We start from the raw sequence: 17838 nt of genomic DNA, 5'->3' as shown, positions 1-17838 counted from the left end.
AATGGAAGTCCATGGAACTTGCAATTCTGTTGCATTAGAGAAACTAATTGAGGCTTAAGCTCAAAGTTGTTTGCTCCAATGGCAGGGATAGAGATGCTTCTCCCATAGAAGTTGGGAGTAGGTGCAGTAAAGTCACCCAGCACCTTCCTTGCATTGTTAGCATTGTTGTTGTTTTCGGCTGCCATGGGTTCTTCTTGTTTAAAGATTTCTGTTAGGTCCTCTACAGAGAGTTGTGCCTTAGCTTCTCTTAGCTTTCGCTTCAAGGTCCTTTCAGGTTCAGGGTCAGCTTCAACAAGAATGCCTTTGTCTTTGCTCCTGCTCATATGAAAGAGAAGAGAACAAGAAAATATAGAATCCTCTATGTCACAGTATAGAGATTCTTTGAGGTGTCAGAGAAGAAGAAAAATAGAAGGAAGAAGGCGAAAAATTCGAACTTAGTCAGATAGAGTTCGAATTGTGCATTGAGGAGGAGTGGTGCTCCATAAATAGAAGGATGTGAGAAGAGAGGAGGAAATTTTTCGAAAATTAATTAAAAAGATTTTAAAAGCATTTTGAAAAACTTTAATTTGATTTTCGAAAATCAAGAGTGAGAAAGGGATCAAGTAATTTTTGAAAAAGTGATGAGCGGATAATTTATATGCTTTTTGGCATTGTTTTTAGTATGTTTTTGGTAGTTTTAGTTGAGTTTTTATTATATTTTTATTAGTTTTTAGTTAAAATTCACTTTTCTGGACTTTACTATGAGTTTGTGTGTTTTTCTGTGATTTCAGATATTTTCTGACTGAAATTGAAGGTTCTGAGCAAAAATCTGATCCAGAGACTAAAAAGGACTGCAGATGCTGTTGGATTCTGACCTCCCTGCACTCGAAGTGGATTTTCTGGAGCTACAGAAGCCCAATTGGCGCGCTCTCAACGGCGTTGGAAAGTACACATCCAGGGCTTTCCAGCAATATATAATAGTCCATACTTTGCCTAAGATTTGATGGCCCAAACCTGCGTAGCAAACCGGCCTCAGAAATTCCAGTGTTAAACGCCGGAACTGGCATAAAACTTGGAGTTAAACGCCCAAACTGGCATGAGAACTGGCGTTTAACTCCAGAAAACGTCTCTACACATAAAAGCTTCAATGCTCAGCCCAAGCACACACCAAGTGGGCCCGGAAGTGGATTTTTCTGTCATTTACTCATTTCTGTAAACCTTAGGATACTAGTTTACTACTTATAGGACCTTTTGACTTTGTAATCAGTACCGAATGCGACCTTATGACATTGTACACGTTTTCTTCTACAGTATGAGTCTCTAAACCCCATGGTTGGGGGTGAGGAGCTCTGCTGTGTCATGATGGATTAATGCAATTACTACTGTTTCTCATTCAATCATGCTTGCTTCCATTCTAAGATAATACTTGTTCTTAATCCGGATGAATGTGATGATCCGTGACAATCATCATCATTCTCAACCATGAACGTGTGACTGACAACCACCTCCGTTCTACCTTAGATTAAGTAGTTATCTCTTGGATTCTTTAATCGGAATCTTCGTGGTATAAGCTAGACTGATGGCGGCATTCAAGAGAATCCGGAAGGTCTAAACCTTGTCTGTGGTATTCTGAGTAGGATTCAATGACTGAATGATTGTGACGTGCTTCAATCTCCTGAAGGCGGGGCGTTAGTGACAGACGCCAAAAGAATCACTGGATTCTACTCCGGTCTGATTGAGAACCGACAGATGGAATGCCGTGCCGTGACAGGGCATTAGGAATCGTTCCAATGAGAGGATGGGAGGTAGCCACTGACAATGGTGAAACCCTACACACAGCTTGCCATGGAAGGAGACTTGCGTGACTGAAGAAGAAGACAGTAGGAAAGCAGAGATTCAGAAGATGGAGCATCTCCAAACCTCAACCTATTCTCCATTACTGCAAAACAAGTAACCATTTCATGTTCTTTTGCTTTTCACAAACAATCCTGATAATTTCTGCCATCCTGACTAAGATTTACAAGATAACCATAGCTTGCTTCAAGCCGACAATCTCCGTGGGATCGACCCTTGCTCACGCAAGGTATTACTTGGACGACCCAGTGCACTTGCTGGTTAGTTGTGCGGGATTGCAAAAGTGTTATTGCAATTTCGTGCACCAAAAAGATTTTGAAATTAGAAATAAAAAAGATATGATTGAAAACTGTTTTGAAAAAGATGTGATTAAAAAGATATGATTGAGAAGATATGATTTGAAAACAATTTTAAAAAGATTTGATTTTAAAAATTAATAACTTGGCTATCAAGAAAAGATATGATTCAAACATTAAACCTTTCTCAACAGAAAAGGCAACATACTTGAAATGTTGAATCAAATCATTAATTGATAGCAAGTATCTTTGAAAAAGGAAAGAAGTTGATTTTGAAAACATTTGATTGAAAAGATATGATTTGAAAAAGATTTGATTTTGAAAAACTTTGAAAACTTGAAAAAAAATTGATTTGAAAACAAAATCCTCCCCCTTGTGCCATCCTGGCGTTAAACGCCCAGAATGGTGCACATTCTGGCGTTTAACGCCCAATGCACTACCTTTTTGGGCGTTAAACGCCCCACCAGGCACCCTGGCTGGCGTTTAAACGCCAGTCTGTCCTTCTTCACTGGGCGTTTTGAACGCCCAGCTTTTTCTGTGTAATTCCTCTACTGCATGTTCTGAATCTTCAGTTCCCTGTACTATTGACTTGAAAATAGAACCAAGATCAAATAAACAATGCATGCAAGACACCAATCTTAAAATAAGACTCTAGACTCAACAAGAAACATAAAGTATTTTTGGTTTTTATGGTTTTTTAAAATTTTTTTTTGGATTTTTCGAAAATTAAGTGGAAAAGAAAATAAAGGTATCAAAATTCTTAATGAGAATTCCAGGAATCATGCAATGTTAGTCTAAAGCTTTAGTCTAAAGAAATTAGACATGGATAGCCAAGCTTCAGCAGGACATTGCATTCAAGAGCTAAATTGATGAGAATCAATCAGCTTTGGTGATGATAAGATCATCACCTTGAAACACTAGAATTCATTCTTAAGAACTCTGAAAAATACCTAATCTAAGCAACAAGATGAACCGCCAGTTGTCCATACTCGAAACAATCCCCGGCAACGGCGCCAAAAACTTGGTGCGCGAAATTGTGAACAATACTTTTCACAACTCTCATAATCCCCGGTAATGAACCCCAAAAACTTGGTGTTCAATACCATGGCATAAACACAACTTCGCACAACTAACCAGCAAGTGCACTGGGTCGTCCAAGTAATAAACCTTACGCGAGTAAGGGTCGATCCCACGGAGATTGTTGGTATGAAGCAAGCTATGGTCATCTTGTAAATCTTAGTCAGGCAAACTCAAATGGATATGGTGATATACGAATAAAACATAAAGATAAAGATAGAGATACTTATGTAATTCATTGGTGGGAATTTCAGATAAGCGCATGAAGATGCTGTGTCCCTTCCGTCTCTTTGCTTTCCTACTGTCTTCATCCAATCCTTCTTACTCCTTTCCATGGCAAGCTGTATGCAAGGGTTTCACCGTTGTCAGTGGCTACCTCCCATCCTCTCAGTGGAAATGTTCAACGCACCCTGTCACGGCACGGCTATCCATCTATCGGTTCTCAATCAGGCCGGAATAGAATCCAGTGATTCTTTTGCGTCTGTCACTAACGCCCCGCCTTCAGGAGTTTGAAGCTCGTCACAGTCATTCAATCATTGAATCCTACTCAGAATACCACAAACAAGGTTTAGACCTTCCGGATTCTCTTGAATGCCGCCATCAGTTCTAGCTTATACCACGAAGATTCCGGTTAAAGAATCCAAGAGTTAAACATTCAAGCCTTGTTTGCTTGTAGAACAGAAGTGGTTGTCAGGCACTCGTTCATAAGTGAGAATGATGATGAGTGTCACATAATCATCACATTCATCATGTTCTTGGGTGCAAATGAATATCTTAGAACAAGAACAAGCGGAATTGAATAGAAGAACAATAGTAATTGCATTAACACTCGAGGTACAGCAGAGCTCCACACCTTAATCTATGGTGTGTAGAAACTCTACCGTTGAAAATACATAAGTGATAGTGTGATCATTGGCTTCGGCCCCCAGAGAGGGAACCAGAAGAACCGAGATGAAAATACAATAGTAAAAAGTCCTACTTATAGGGAACTAGTAGCCTAAGGTTTATAGAGATGAGTAAATGACATAAAAATCCACTTCCGGGCCCACTTGGTGTGTGCTTGGGCTGAGCAATGAAGCATTTTCGTGTAGAGACTCTTCTTGGAGTTAAACGCCAGCTTTTGTGCCAGTTTGGGCGTTTAACTCCCATTTTGGTGCCAGTTCCGGCGTTTAACGCTGGAAATTCTGAAGGTGACTTTGAACGCCGGTTTGGGCCATCAAATCTTGGGAAAAGTATGGACTATCATATATTTCTGGAAAGCCCAGGATGTCTACTTTCCAATGCCGTTGAGAGCGTGCCAATTGGGAAAGTCCTACTTATAGGGAACTAGTAGCCTAAGGTTTATAGAGATGAGTAAATGACATAAAAATCCACTTCCGGGCCCACTTGGTGTGTGCTTGGGCTGAGCAATGAAGCATTTTCGTGTAGAGACTCTTCTTGGAGTTAAACGCCAGCTTTTGTGCCAGTTTGGGCGTTTAACTCCCATTTTGGTGCCAGTTCCGGCGTTTAACGCTGGAAATTCTGAAGGTGACTTTGAACGCCGGTTTGGGCCATCAAATCTTGGGAAAAGTATGGACTATCATATATTTCTGGAAAGCCCAGGATGTCTACTTTCCAATGCCATTGAGAGCGTGCCAATTGGGCTTCTGTTGCTCCAGAAAATCCACTTCGAGTGCAGGGAGGTCAGAATCCAACAGCATCTGCAGTCCTTTTCAGTCTCTGAATCAGATTTTTGCTCAGGTCCCTCAATTTCAGCCAGAAAATACCTAAAATCACAGAAAAACACACAAACTCATAGTAAAGTCCAGAAAAGTGAATTTTAACTAAAAACTAATAAAAATATACTAAAAACTAACTAAATCCTACTAAAAACATACTAAAAACAATGCCAAAAAGCGTATAAATTATCCGCTCATCAATGCCTGTAGTCAATGCAAACTCTCCATGAGTTCTGCACTCTGGTTGTCAGAAGTTCTCCACACTCATTTCTTATTGTTGTGACTCCAGACTTCTTGGGCACCACTTGCACTAGGCTGACCCATTCGCTATTTGAAATGGGGTAAATGATATCTACTTCAAGTAGTCTGGTTACTTCCTTCTTGACAACTTCTAAGATGGTTGGATTCAATCTTCTTTGAGGTTGACGGACAGGCTTTGCTCCTTCTTCTAAGAATATTCTGTGTTCACAAACTTGAGGGCTGATGCCGACTATATCCACCAAGCTCCATCCAATTGCTTTCTTATGCATCCTCAGTACACTAAGCAGTTGTTCTTCTTGTTGGGAAGTGAGCTCCCTTGCAATGATCACTGGAAACTTCTGCTTGTCCTCAAGGTAAGCATACTTGAGGTGTGGAGGAAGGGGCTTTAATTCCATTTTCTGCTCATGGCTTGGCTCTGGATCATTTGGGGCTGGTGAAAATGGCAAAGGGTCTTCATTATGTTCAGCAGGTGTCCCCACACTTGGATCTTGCTCCATGTGCTTCTCTTCCATTTCTTCCTGGTGAATTACAGCTATAATTTCATCAATGATGTCACATTCGAATATAGAGTGATCTTCCGAGGGATGCTTCATAGCTTCATCCAGATTGAAGCACACTGTTTTGTCATCTATCTCAAAAGAATAGGTTCCCGAAAAGGCATCCAGCTTGAACTTTGAAGTCTTCAAAAATGGTCTTCCAAGCAGGATTGATGATGGCTTTCCTGAGTCATTTTGGGGCATCTCCAAGATATAGAAGTCAATGGGAAATGTGAGCCCCTTAATGCTCACTAACACATCTTCAACAATTCCAACCACTATAATAATGCTTTTATCTGCTAACACGAAACAAGCTGCCGGCCTTTTTAAGAGAGGGAGCCTTAAAGCATTATATATAAACAAAGGCATAATACTCACGCACGCTCCTAAATCACACATGCAGTCAGAAAAATTTACGCCTCCAATGGTACAGTTAACCATACATGGACCTGGATCACTACATTTTTCAGGTATACCTCCCATTAAAGCAGATATAGAACTACCTAAAGGAATAGTTTCTAATTCATTAATTTTATCTTTATGTATGCACAAATCTTTTAGAAACTTTGTGTATTTAGGTACTTGCTGAATAACATCAAAAAGAGGAACGGTTACCTCAACCTTTTTGAAGATTTCTACTATTTTGGGATCAAGTTCCATCTGCTTTTTGGATTTCTTAGCAAGGTGTGGAAATGGGATAAGGTGGCATTTCTTATAGCTTCAGCTTGCTGGGGTTCTGCATTCTTTGGTTGGGCTGCTTCTTCTTCAGCCATGCCTTGTGCTTGATCTTCTTCTTCAACATCCTCTACCTCAACCATGTCCTCAGCTGAGGCATGTTCTAGCGGGCTTGGCTCCTCAGGATTCCTCCCTTGTAGTGTGGTTCTAGACCTCAAGGTGATGGCATTGATGCCACCCTTGGGGTTGGGTAATGGTTGAGAGGGGATTCTACTGGAGCTCAAAGGTTGGTTATTAGAGTTATTTAGTGATCCAATCTGTGAGACAAGAGCTTACAAGGAAGAGTTCAGACCATTTAAAGTAGAAGCAAGGTTGTTTTCCATGGCCTGCTGTCTCCGATCAATATATTGTAGTAACTCATCATTAGAAGATGAAGAGGGATAAGTGATTTAAGGGGTCTGCTGAGATGCTTGGGGCTGCTTTAGGTGATGTGCTCTGTAGGCCTGATTCTAATTTTGTTGTCTGATGTTGTTATTGTTATTCCATCCCTGGTTTCCATTGTTATCTCTGCCTCCTCTGTTATGATTGTCCCTCCAACCATGGTTAGAATTATCTCTCCAACCTTGATTGGAATTGTCCTGCCATCCATGGTTGTAGCTGCCACCTTGATTGTATCCTTAATTTGGGCGGTCATAGAAGTTATGAGTGGCTGCCACAGTGTTGTCTTCCTGTTGGAGCTACGAACATTCATCAGTATAATGACTATAATTAGCACAGATTCTGCATAGTCTTCGTGGAACCAACTGAGCTTATTGTTGACTCAACTGCATCAGCTTCAGTAAGTTGGTCATTTCACATATACTCTGAGTTAGAGTAGTGGTCTCTTTGCTAGAGGATATCTCTGTAACAGCTTTTGAGTGGCTTTGCCTCTGCCTATGATTCCTAGTGGATTCAGCTAAGTCATTGATCAATTTCCATGCTTCATCAGTGGTCTTGTACTTTTTCATAGACCCATTGCTAGCACCTTCCAATGTGGTCTTATCTTGAGGCTTCATGCCCTGTGTGATGTAGCCGAGCAACACAAACTTGTCAATCATGTAGTGGGGACATGCTTCCAGAAGATTGTTGAAGCGCTCCCAATATTCGTAGAGAGTCTCGGATTCGCCTTGAATAATCATGGAAGTTTCTTTCCTCAATCTATCAGTAACTTCAGCTGGAAAGTATTTTTCCAAAAATTCTCTTCTAAGCATATCCCAGTTAGCAATAGTCGCTCCAGGTTGAGTGTAGTACCACTATCTCGCCTTTCCCTCAAGAGAGAATGGGAAGGCTTTTAACAAAATAGAAGTTTCATCTGCCCATCACGCTTAACAGTAGAACAGGCTCTCTGGAAATTCCTAAGGTGCTTGATAGGCTCTTGAGCAGGTAAGCCGTGAAACTTGGGCATCAAGTTGAATAGTGCAGTCTTCAGTTCAAAATCTGCAGCCACCGCTGGGTGATGCGCTTGATACGGTTGCAGTGTAAAATTTGGGGCTCCAGCTTCCTGGATAGTAACTCTCCTAGGTGCTGCCATGCTACCTACACGTAAATCAACTGAATCAGTAGTAGAAGAGCTTGTTTCTACCTCAAATGGCAGTTCATGTTTGCCCTTAGAGAAGACTGGTGAATTAATGACAATCACTTCACCACCCTCAGAGGCTAACCGACGTCGAGCTCGCCTAATACGTTAAATAGTTCTTTCACTTAAAGGATCAAAAGCGGCTAAGTTCGGATCAGGCAATGAACGCGTCATTCAATGGAAGAAACACACAGCTCATGATGGCAAAAACAAAATAAAATAAAATGCAGATAAATAAATTCCAATCAATAAATTAGCACTCTATTGTAACTCCCCGGCAACGGTGCCAAAAATTGGCAATGGTGGAAATTGGCAGATTAAGAATTATTAAGGAAAACAACGTTGTAAGTACAACTCTTAACCAACGAAAATCCACTTGTCAATTTAGAAAAGAGTTGTCACAAATTTAAGAATAAGATTACTGGGAGTATGAGTCCCAGGTCGTCTCCCAACGAGTTGCAGAAAGATGTGCTATTTTATTAATCAAAGGTTTTCCAAAATGTCCTTGAGTTTGATAAACAGGAAATTAAATCAAAGAATTTATGTAATTCAAATAAAAACCTTGACTGGGAGAAGATTAATCAGAAGTTCTATCCTTGTTGGAATTTTCTCAAGATCAATTAATAATTAGTAGTTGTTTCTACTTAGTTTACCCTAACTAATTTAGGGAAAAGTCAAGTAGTTGGAAGTCAACTTCTATTCATAAGTCCTAATCCTCTTCCTTGGGAAGGTTAGAGTTAGTGACTAACCAGCCAACCAACAACGAACCAATTACAATTGAACTCTTGAGTATCCCAACTCAAGGTTCTCCTTTAAATCTACTCCCAATCAAGTTAGGAAACTACTCCATTATCATAAATATAGACTTCACAGAATTAAGGAGAGAATAAAGAGAAGACATGATAAATAATAATCAAAAGATCAATTAAAAATAAAATAGTTCTTGCATTAATAAATCTCAACAAGTCATAAAAGCTTCCAAATTGTAACTCTGAATAAGGATTAAAAATATAAAGGAGTAAATAAGGTAAAGAAAACAAACTAGAATAATCAGTTTCGGAGGTAGACTCTTCTCAATAACTAAAGCAAAACAATCAAATTCTAAACTGAGTTTAAAAGAAAAACCTAGAGGAAGAGGTAGAATTCTCTCCCTAGATTCAAAAACTAAAACTAAAATTATGCGAAATGAGAATCGTCTTTAGTTTCTGCATGTTCCCTTGCTCTAATCTGTGTTTCTGGGCAGAAAACTGGGTTAAAACGCGGCCCAAAATCCATGCCAGTGATTTCTGTAAATTCTGCAGATCGCACACGTCAAGCGACCGCGTCGTCCACGTGTTCGCGTCATCCAGTGTTTTTCCTTGCCATGCGTGCGCGTCATCCACGCGTTTGCGTCACTCGTACAGATTCCAATCCACGCGCTCGTGTGAGGCATGTGTTCGCGTCGCTGTGATTTTCTCCATTTCGTGCGGACGCGTGAGTCATGCGTCCGCGTCGCTTCTCGCAGATCATCTCCTCAATTTCTTGTATTCCTTCCATTTTTGCAAGCTTCCTCTCCATTTTCTAAGCCATTCCTGCCCTATAAAGCCTGAAACACTTAACACACAGATCACGGCATTGAATGGTATAAACGAGAATAAAAATATACAATTAAAAGATCTTTAGGAAGTAAGTTTTCAATCATAGAACAATTTTGGGAAGGACTTGTAATATCACGCTAATCATATAAATAAGTGGGTGAAAGACTTGATAAAACCACTCAATTAAACATAATATAAATCATAAAATAATGGTTTATCAATGCTCTCTATCTTCTCTGATATGGCAGGGAAGTTCCTTGAAGTGTTCATGGATGACTGTTTTGTCTTTGGAGATTCGTTCGACTCCTGCCTTGACCATTTGGCCTTGGTTTTGAAAAGATGTCAAGAAACAAACCTAGTTCAAAACTGCAAAAAATTCCACTTCATGGTGACTGAAGGCATTGTTTTTCGACATCGGATTTCAAACACGGGGATAAAAGTGGATCAAGCTAAGGTGGAAATGATTGAACAATTACCCCCACCTACCAATGCAGGATTTTTCAAGATGTTCATAAAGGATTTTTACAGCACATGCAGAATTTTACAGGAGGTTTATAAATGATTTTTCGAAAATTGCAAAACCCCTGTATCTGCATGCCTTTAAACTTCTGAAGGCCAAACTTGTCTCTACCCCATCAACTCTGTACCCAATTGGGACTTTCCCTTTGAGCTGATTTGTGATGCCAGTGTCCATGCCATTGGTGCAGTTCTGGGGCAGAGAATGACAAGCTTCTGCACATCATTTATTATGCCAGTTGTGTTCTGAATAACGCGCAGAAAAACTATACCACCACAGAAAAGGAATTACTTGCAGTGGTTTATGCCACTGACAAGTTTAGATCCTATTTAGTAGGATCTAAGGTCATTATCTACAGTGACCATGCTACTCTGAAGTATCTACTCACTAAGCATGCTTATATACCCAGGCTCATAAGATGGGTATTACTCCTGCAAGAGTTTGATATAGAAATCAGAGACAGAAAGGGTACAGAAAATCAAGTGGCTGACCACTTGTCTCGGATTGAACCAGTGGCAGGGACTTTTCCTCCCTCCACTGACATCTCCGAAACCTTTCCAGATGAGCAACTCGATGCCATCTGGACAGCACCTTGGTTTGCAGACATGGCAAATTACAAAGCTATAAGATTCATTCCCAAAGAGTACAATAGGCATCAAGCTTGAAAACTCATGTATGATGCAAAGTACTACTTGTGGGATGAACCATATCTCTTTAAGAGATGCTCGGGTATACAGAACAGCTTTTAAAACCCCTCTAGGAACATCACCATAGCAGCTGGTGTTTGGGAGATCCTGTCATTTGTTAGTGGAACTAGAAAACAAGGCCTATTGGACAACTAGATTCCTTAACCTTGATGCTAAAGCAGCAGGAGAGAAACGGCTACTCCAATTAAATCAGTTGGATTAATTCCGGTTAGCTGCATTTGAAAATGCAAAGATCTATAAAGAAAAAGCAGAAAGGTGGCATGACAGGAAGATATCTTCCAAAGTCTTTAAACCAGGACAAATGGTCCTGCTCTTCAATTCAAGACTCAAGTTATTCCCTGGGTAACTCAAATCTTGTAGGAAGGGACCATATGTGATTACTAGTGTATCACCTTATGGGCACCCAGAACTTCAAGGAAAAGAACCAGACAACAGAATCACTGTCAACGGACAGAGACTCAAGCATTACCTCGAAGGGGATATTGAGCTAGGCGGCTCGACAGTGCTACTAAGTTAAGTACAGTGAAGTCCAACTAAAGACATTAAAGAAGCGGTTGTTGGGAGGCAACCCAATGATTAATAGCATAGTAGTTTCTATTTCTCTAACTATTCCTGTTTGAATTAATCTTTTTCATAATTGGTTTTTATTAATTTGCTTTTTTATGTTAGTGATCATGAACAGTGTTTAAATAGAGAGAGAATAATATAGAACAGAAAACAGAACACCCTGGAGGAACCACCTTTCTGGCGTTGAATGCCAGAAAAGGATGAAGAATGGGCGTTTAACGCCCATGAGGGAAGCTCAACTTGGCATTAAACGCCAGCTAGGGAGCATGGCTGGGCGTTCCAACACCCAATGAGGTAGGCATACCTGGCGCTGAACGCCAGCCAGGGGGCACTGGCTGGACATTCAACGCCCACAAAGGAGGGCAGCCTGGCGTTGAATGCCAGAACGGGTGCCATTCTGGGCGTTTAACACCCAGCAAGTAGGGGCAGCAGCGTTAAACGACAGAATGAAGCCATTCTGGGTGTTTAATGCCTATCAAGTAGGGGCAGCAGCGTTAAACGACAGAATGAAGCCATTCTGGGCGTTTAACGCTAGAATGACAGCAAGGGAGGTAATGCTTCAAAACCTTATCCTTCCTTCATCTTATCTTCTTCTCCATTTAAACTACCATTTTAAATTTTAATTTTGAACTTCCATGACATTTAAATAAAATCTTTTCTAAATATTTCAAATTTCAAATTGATTTCAAATTTAAAATATTTTTAAATCTTTTTCAAAGGCTCATATCTTTTTCAACTGGTTTTCAATTTCTTTCAAAATCTTTTCTTATCTTTAGTAATTCTTGTTCATATCTTTTATTAAAGTTAAAATCTTTTTAATACTTCTTATCTTATTTTTTATATCTTTTATATCTTATTTATATCTTTTCATATCTTTCAAGTTTAAAAACATATCTTTTTCTATCTTTTTCAAAACTTCTTTATCTTTCTTTAATCATTAAATTTTAAAATCCCAGCCTCCCCTCCCTATATATATCCGTGCTCTAGTCTCACTCATTCACCACCTCTTCATTCGAATTCTCCTCTCCTCTTATCCTCTCCTTCGCTTTCTTCTTCTTCCTTTCTTACCTTTTGCTCGAGGACAAGCAAACCTATTAAGTTTGGTGTAGAAAGATCCTTGTTCTCTAATTAAAATTCGAACACCATGGCTCCAAGAAGTGGCAAAACCGCTCCAAGAAACAAGAAAGCAGATGACCCAACAGTTGTTTTCAAACCTGTCAGATTCTACGACAACCAACATGAAGAACATTATCACAAAATAATGAGTAAGAGGCCAGTATTCCCTGAAGTCAGATTCGAATTAGGAGAAGATGAATATCCGGAGATTCAAGAGCAAATTCGAAAGAGAGGCTTGGAGATTCTAGCCAATCCTGAGATCACTATTGGATTCAACATGATCCATGAATTCTATGCAAATCTGTGGATGAAAGATAACTAAAAAAAAAGATGAAACAGCATTCCATACTTTTCGCACTATGATGAGTGGGAAGATCATCTATTTTCATCTGAATAAGGTGAGAGAGATCTTTAAATTACCCTTGAAAAGGGACGACCCTAATTCCTACAATAGAAGGGTGGTAGCTAACCTTAAGCTGGATCAAGTCCTAGAGGACATCTGCCTGCCTGGAACTCAATGGATTAAGGATGCAAAAGGCAAGCCAAACAAGCTGAAAAGAATAAACCTTAAGCCAATTGCTAGAGGACGAGCAAAACTCTTAAGTTTTTATTACAAAAGCTTTGCTTTTTGACTTCTACCACTCCTAAGTATGGCAACAAAGACTGGCACCAAAGGCACTTGCCTCCGCTTCCCTCACCCCATATGTCACTTACGCATTTCAGATAGGATTGTCATAGAATGAGACATCCCCATTGAAGGGGCCAAGCCCATCACTAAAAGAAGGAGGGAGCATGCTAGAGAGCCGGCACATGAACCACAGTAAGAGCATGTGGAGTCGCTTCAACAAGAAATCCCTGAGATACCTCAAGGGATGTATTTTCTCCCCAAAAATTTTTCTTTTTGGCACCAATTGCACACTTCTTTAGGAGAATTAAGCTCCAGCATGGATCAACTAAGGATGGGATATTAAGAGCATTCCACCATCCTCCATAACATAAGAGAAGTTCAAAGAACTATGAAGGAAGAACAACAGAGACAGGGACAAGACATAGAAGAGATTAAGCACTCTATTGGATCCTCCAAAAGGAGTAGTAGCCGCCATCACTAAGGTGGATTCGTTTCCTTTACTCCCCTGTTGTTTATTTTATTTTATGTTTTCCATGTATTTTGTTTTATTGTCTGTTTCTAGTGCATAATCATATTTATGTCTTAAGGCTATAAAGTATTCCATATATCTCTCATCTTACTTAAAAGAAAATTTTATTTGAAAAAGAAAATTATGATGCATTAATTCCAAGTTGATCTTAAGAATAGTTCAATTATTTGATGTGGTGGTATTGCTTTTGTTTTCTGAATGTATGAATAAACAGTGCATAATTGAAAATGGAGCTTAAGAATGCTGGCTCTTGAAAGAATGATGAAAAAGGAGAAGTATTATTGATGATCTAAAAAATTTTAAAATTAATTCTTGAAGCAAGAAAAAGCAGCAAAAAAGCAATAAAAGAAAAAAAATATATATATATATATATATATGCTTATTCAAAAAAAATGTGAAAAATAAAAAAGCAGAAAAAGCCAATAACCCTAAAGCTTTGGATCACGACTTTAACCACTCAGTCTCAAGCTTTTCACTTTGACCTTCATGCCACAAGCACATGGTTAGGGACAGCTTGATTTAGTTGTTTAGGCCTGGATTTTATTTCCTTGGGCTTTCCTATCCATTGATGCTCAAAGCCTTGGATCCCTTTTTACCCTTGCCTTTTGATTTTAAGGGCTATTGGCTTTTTCTGCTTGCTATTTCTTTTCCTTTCTATATATTTTTTTGCCACTTTTTTTTTCGCAAGCCTTTGCTTTTTCACTACTTTTTCTTGCTTCAATAATCAATTTCATGATTTTTCAGATTATCAATAACATTTCTCTTTATTCATCATTCTTTCAAGAGCCAACAATTTTAACATTCATAAACAACAAGATAAAAAATATGCACTGTTCAAGCATTCATTCAGAAAACAAAAAGTATTGTCACCACATCAATATAATTAAACTAAATTCAAGGATGAATTCAAAACTCATGTACTTCTTGTTCTTTTGAATTAAAAACATTTTTCTTTTAAGAAAGGTGAACGATTCATGGAATTATTCATAGCTTAAGACATAGACACTAGACACTAATGATCATGTAATGAAGACACAAACATAGAAAAACATATAGCATAAAAACAGAAAAATAGTGAAATAAGAACAAGGAGTGAGTCCACCTTAGCGGCGTCTTCTTCTTGAAGGACCAATGATGTCCTTGAGCTCTTCTATGTCTCTTCCTTGCCTTTGTTGCTCCTCCCTCATTGCTCTTTGATCTTCTCTAATCTCATGGAGAATGATGGAGTGCTCTTGATGTTTCACCCTTAATTGATCCATGTTATAACTCAAATCCTCTAGAGAATTGTTGAGTTGTTCCCAATAGTTGTTGGAAGGAAATTGCATCCCTTGAGGCATCTCAGGGATTTTTGGATGATGAGCTTCCTCATGCATCTCTTGAGATCCGTGGAGGGTCTCTCTTGCTTGCTCCATCCTCTTCTTGGTGATGGGCTTATCCTCTTCAATGAGGATGTCTCCTTCTATGATAACTCCAGCTGAGTAACATAGATGGCAAATAAGATGAGGAAAAGCTAGCCTTGCCATGGTAGAGGGCTTTTCGGCTATTTTGTAGATTTCATTGGAGATGACTTCATGAACTTCTACTTCCTCTCCAATCATGATGCTATGAATCATGATGGCCCGATCCACAGTAACTTCAGATCGGTTGCTAGTAGGAATGATGGAGCGTTGAATGAATTCCAACCATCCTCTAGCCACAGGCTTGTGGTCCAGTCTTCTCAGTTGAACTGGCTTGCCTTTGGAGTCTCTTTTCCATTGAGCTCCTTCCACACATATGTCCATAAGGACTTAGTCCAACCTTTGATCGAAGTTGACCCTTCTAGTGTAGGGGCGTTCATCTCCTTGCATCATGGGCAAGTGGAATGCCAACCTCACATTTTCCGGACTAAAATCTAAGTATTTCCCCCGAACCATTGTGAGATAATTCTTTGGACTCGGGTTCATACTTTGATCATGGTTCTTAGTGATCCATGCATTGGCATAGAATTCTTGAACCATTAAGATTCCGACTTGTTGCATGGGGTTGGTTAGGACTTCCCAACCTCTTCTTCGGATTTCATGTCAGATCTCCGGATACTCATTTTTCTTGAGCTTGAAAGGTACCTCAGGGATCACCTTCTTCTTTGCCACAACATCATAGAAGTGGTCTTGATGGCTTTTGGAGATGAATATTTCCATCTCTCATGACTCGGAGGTGGAAGCTTTTGTCTTCCCTTTTCCTTTTCTAGAGGATTCTCCGGCCTTAGGTGCCATTGATGGTAATGGAAAAACAAAAAGATTATGCTTTGACCACACCAAACTTAAAATATTGCTCGCCCTCGAGTAAGAGAAGAAAGAAGAGAAGAAGAAGAAGAAAGTATGGAGGAGAGTGAGGGGAGATGGATTCGGCCAAGGTATAGAAGAGGGGGTTGTGTTGTGTGAAAATGAAGTAGAATGGAGGAGTATATATAGGGAGGGAGTGGGTGTAGTTTCGGTCATTTAGGGTGGGTTTGGGTGGTGAAGATTTTTGAATTTTGAAGGTGGGTGGGGTTTATGGGGAAGAGTGGATGGATGTGAGTGGTGAAGGGGGTAATTGGGAAGAGAGATTGAAGTTGTTGGGAAGTGTGTTTATTGGAAAGAGAGAATGAATGTTGAGAAGAGGGGAGAATATGTTAGGTGGGGATCCTGTGGGGTCCACAGATCCTGAGATGATCCTGTGGGGTCCACAGATCCTGAGGTGTCAAGGATTTACATCCCTGCACCAATTAGGCATGTAAAATGCCTTTGCACACCATTCTGGCGTTTATACGCTGAGATGATGCACACTCTGGGCGTTCAACGCCCATGTGTAGCATGTTTCTGGCGTTGAATGCCAGTTCCATGCTTGTTACTGGCGTTCAGCGCCAGCTTTCCTCAAGGCACATTCCTGGCGTTCAAACGCTAGGATGTTGCTTATTTTTGGCGTTCAGCGCCAGATTCATGCTCTGTTCTGGCGTTGAATGCCAGCCAGATGCTCCTTACTGGCGTTGAACGCCAGTATGTCCTCCCTCCAGGGTGTGATTTTTCTTCTACTGTTTTTGATTCTGTTTTTAATTTTTTTATATTTTTTTTGTGACTCCACATGATTATGTACCTAATAAAACACAAAATAACAAAAAAATAAAATAAAATTAGATAAATAAAAATTGGGTTGCCACCCAACAAGTGCTTCTTTAATGTCAATAGCTTGATAGTGGGCTCTCATAGAACCACAAAGGTGATCGGGTCAATGTTGTAAATTCCCAACACCAAACTTAGAGTTTGGATATGGGGTCTTAACACCAAACTTAGTGTTTGGTTGTGGCCTCCCAACACCAAACTTAGAGTTTGACTGTGGGGGCTCTGTTTGACTCTGTACTGAGAGAAGCTCTTCATGCTTACTCTGCTTTGTCACAAAGGAAGATCCTTGAGCTTTAAACACAAGGTTGTCCCCATTCAATTGAAGGACTAATTCTCCTTTGTTAACATCAATCACAGCTTCTGTTGTGGCTAGGAAGGGTCTCCCAAGGATGATGCATTCATCTTCTTCCTTCCTAGTGTCTAAGACTATGAAATCAGTAGGAATGTAAAGGCCTTCAACCTTTACTAACACGTCCTCCACTAATCCATAGGGTTGTCTTACTGACTTGTCTGCCAATTGTAATGAGAACAAGGCAGGTTGTACCTCATTGATCCTCAGCTTCTCCATTACAGAGAGTGGCATAAGATTTATCCCTGACCCCAGATCACACAGAGCTTTTTCAAAGGTCATGGTGCCTATGGTACAAGGTATTAAGAATTTGCCAGGATCTTGTTTCTTTTGAGGTAGAGTTTGCTGAATCCATGTGTCTAGTTCACTAATGAGCAAGGGAGGTTCACTTTCCCAAGTCTCATTACCAAACGACTTGGCATTCAACTTCATGATAGCTCTTAAATATTGAGCAACTTGCTCTCCAGTCACATCTTCATCCTCTTCAGAGGAAGAATAGTCTTCAGAGGTCATGAATGGCAGAAGGAGATTTAATAGAATCTCTATGGTCTTGATATGAGCCTCAGATTCCTTTGGATCCTTAATAGGAAACTCCTTCTTGCTTGAGAGACGTCCCAGGAGGTCCTCCTCACTAGGATTTTCGTCCTTCTCCTCCCTTGTGCATTCGGCCATATTGATTACATCAATGGCCTTGCACTCT

The sequence above is a fragment of the Arachis stenosperma genome, chromosome 5 (assembly GCF_014773155.1).
Source record: "Arachis stenosperma cultivar V10309 chromosome 5, arast.V10309.gnm1.PFL2, whole genome shotgun sequence".
NCBI lineage: Eukaryota > Viridiplantae > Streptophyta > Magnoliopsida > Fabales > Fabaceae > Arachis > Arachis stenosperma.
This window is presented reverse-complemented; position numbering follows the sequence as displayed.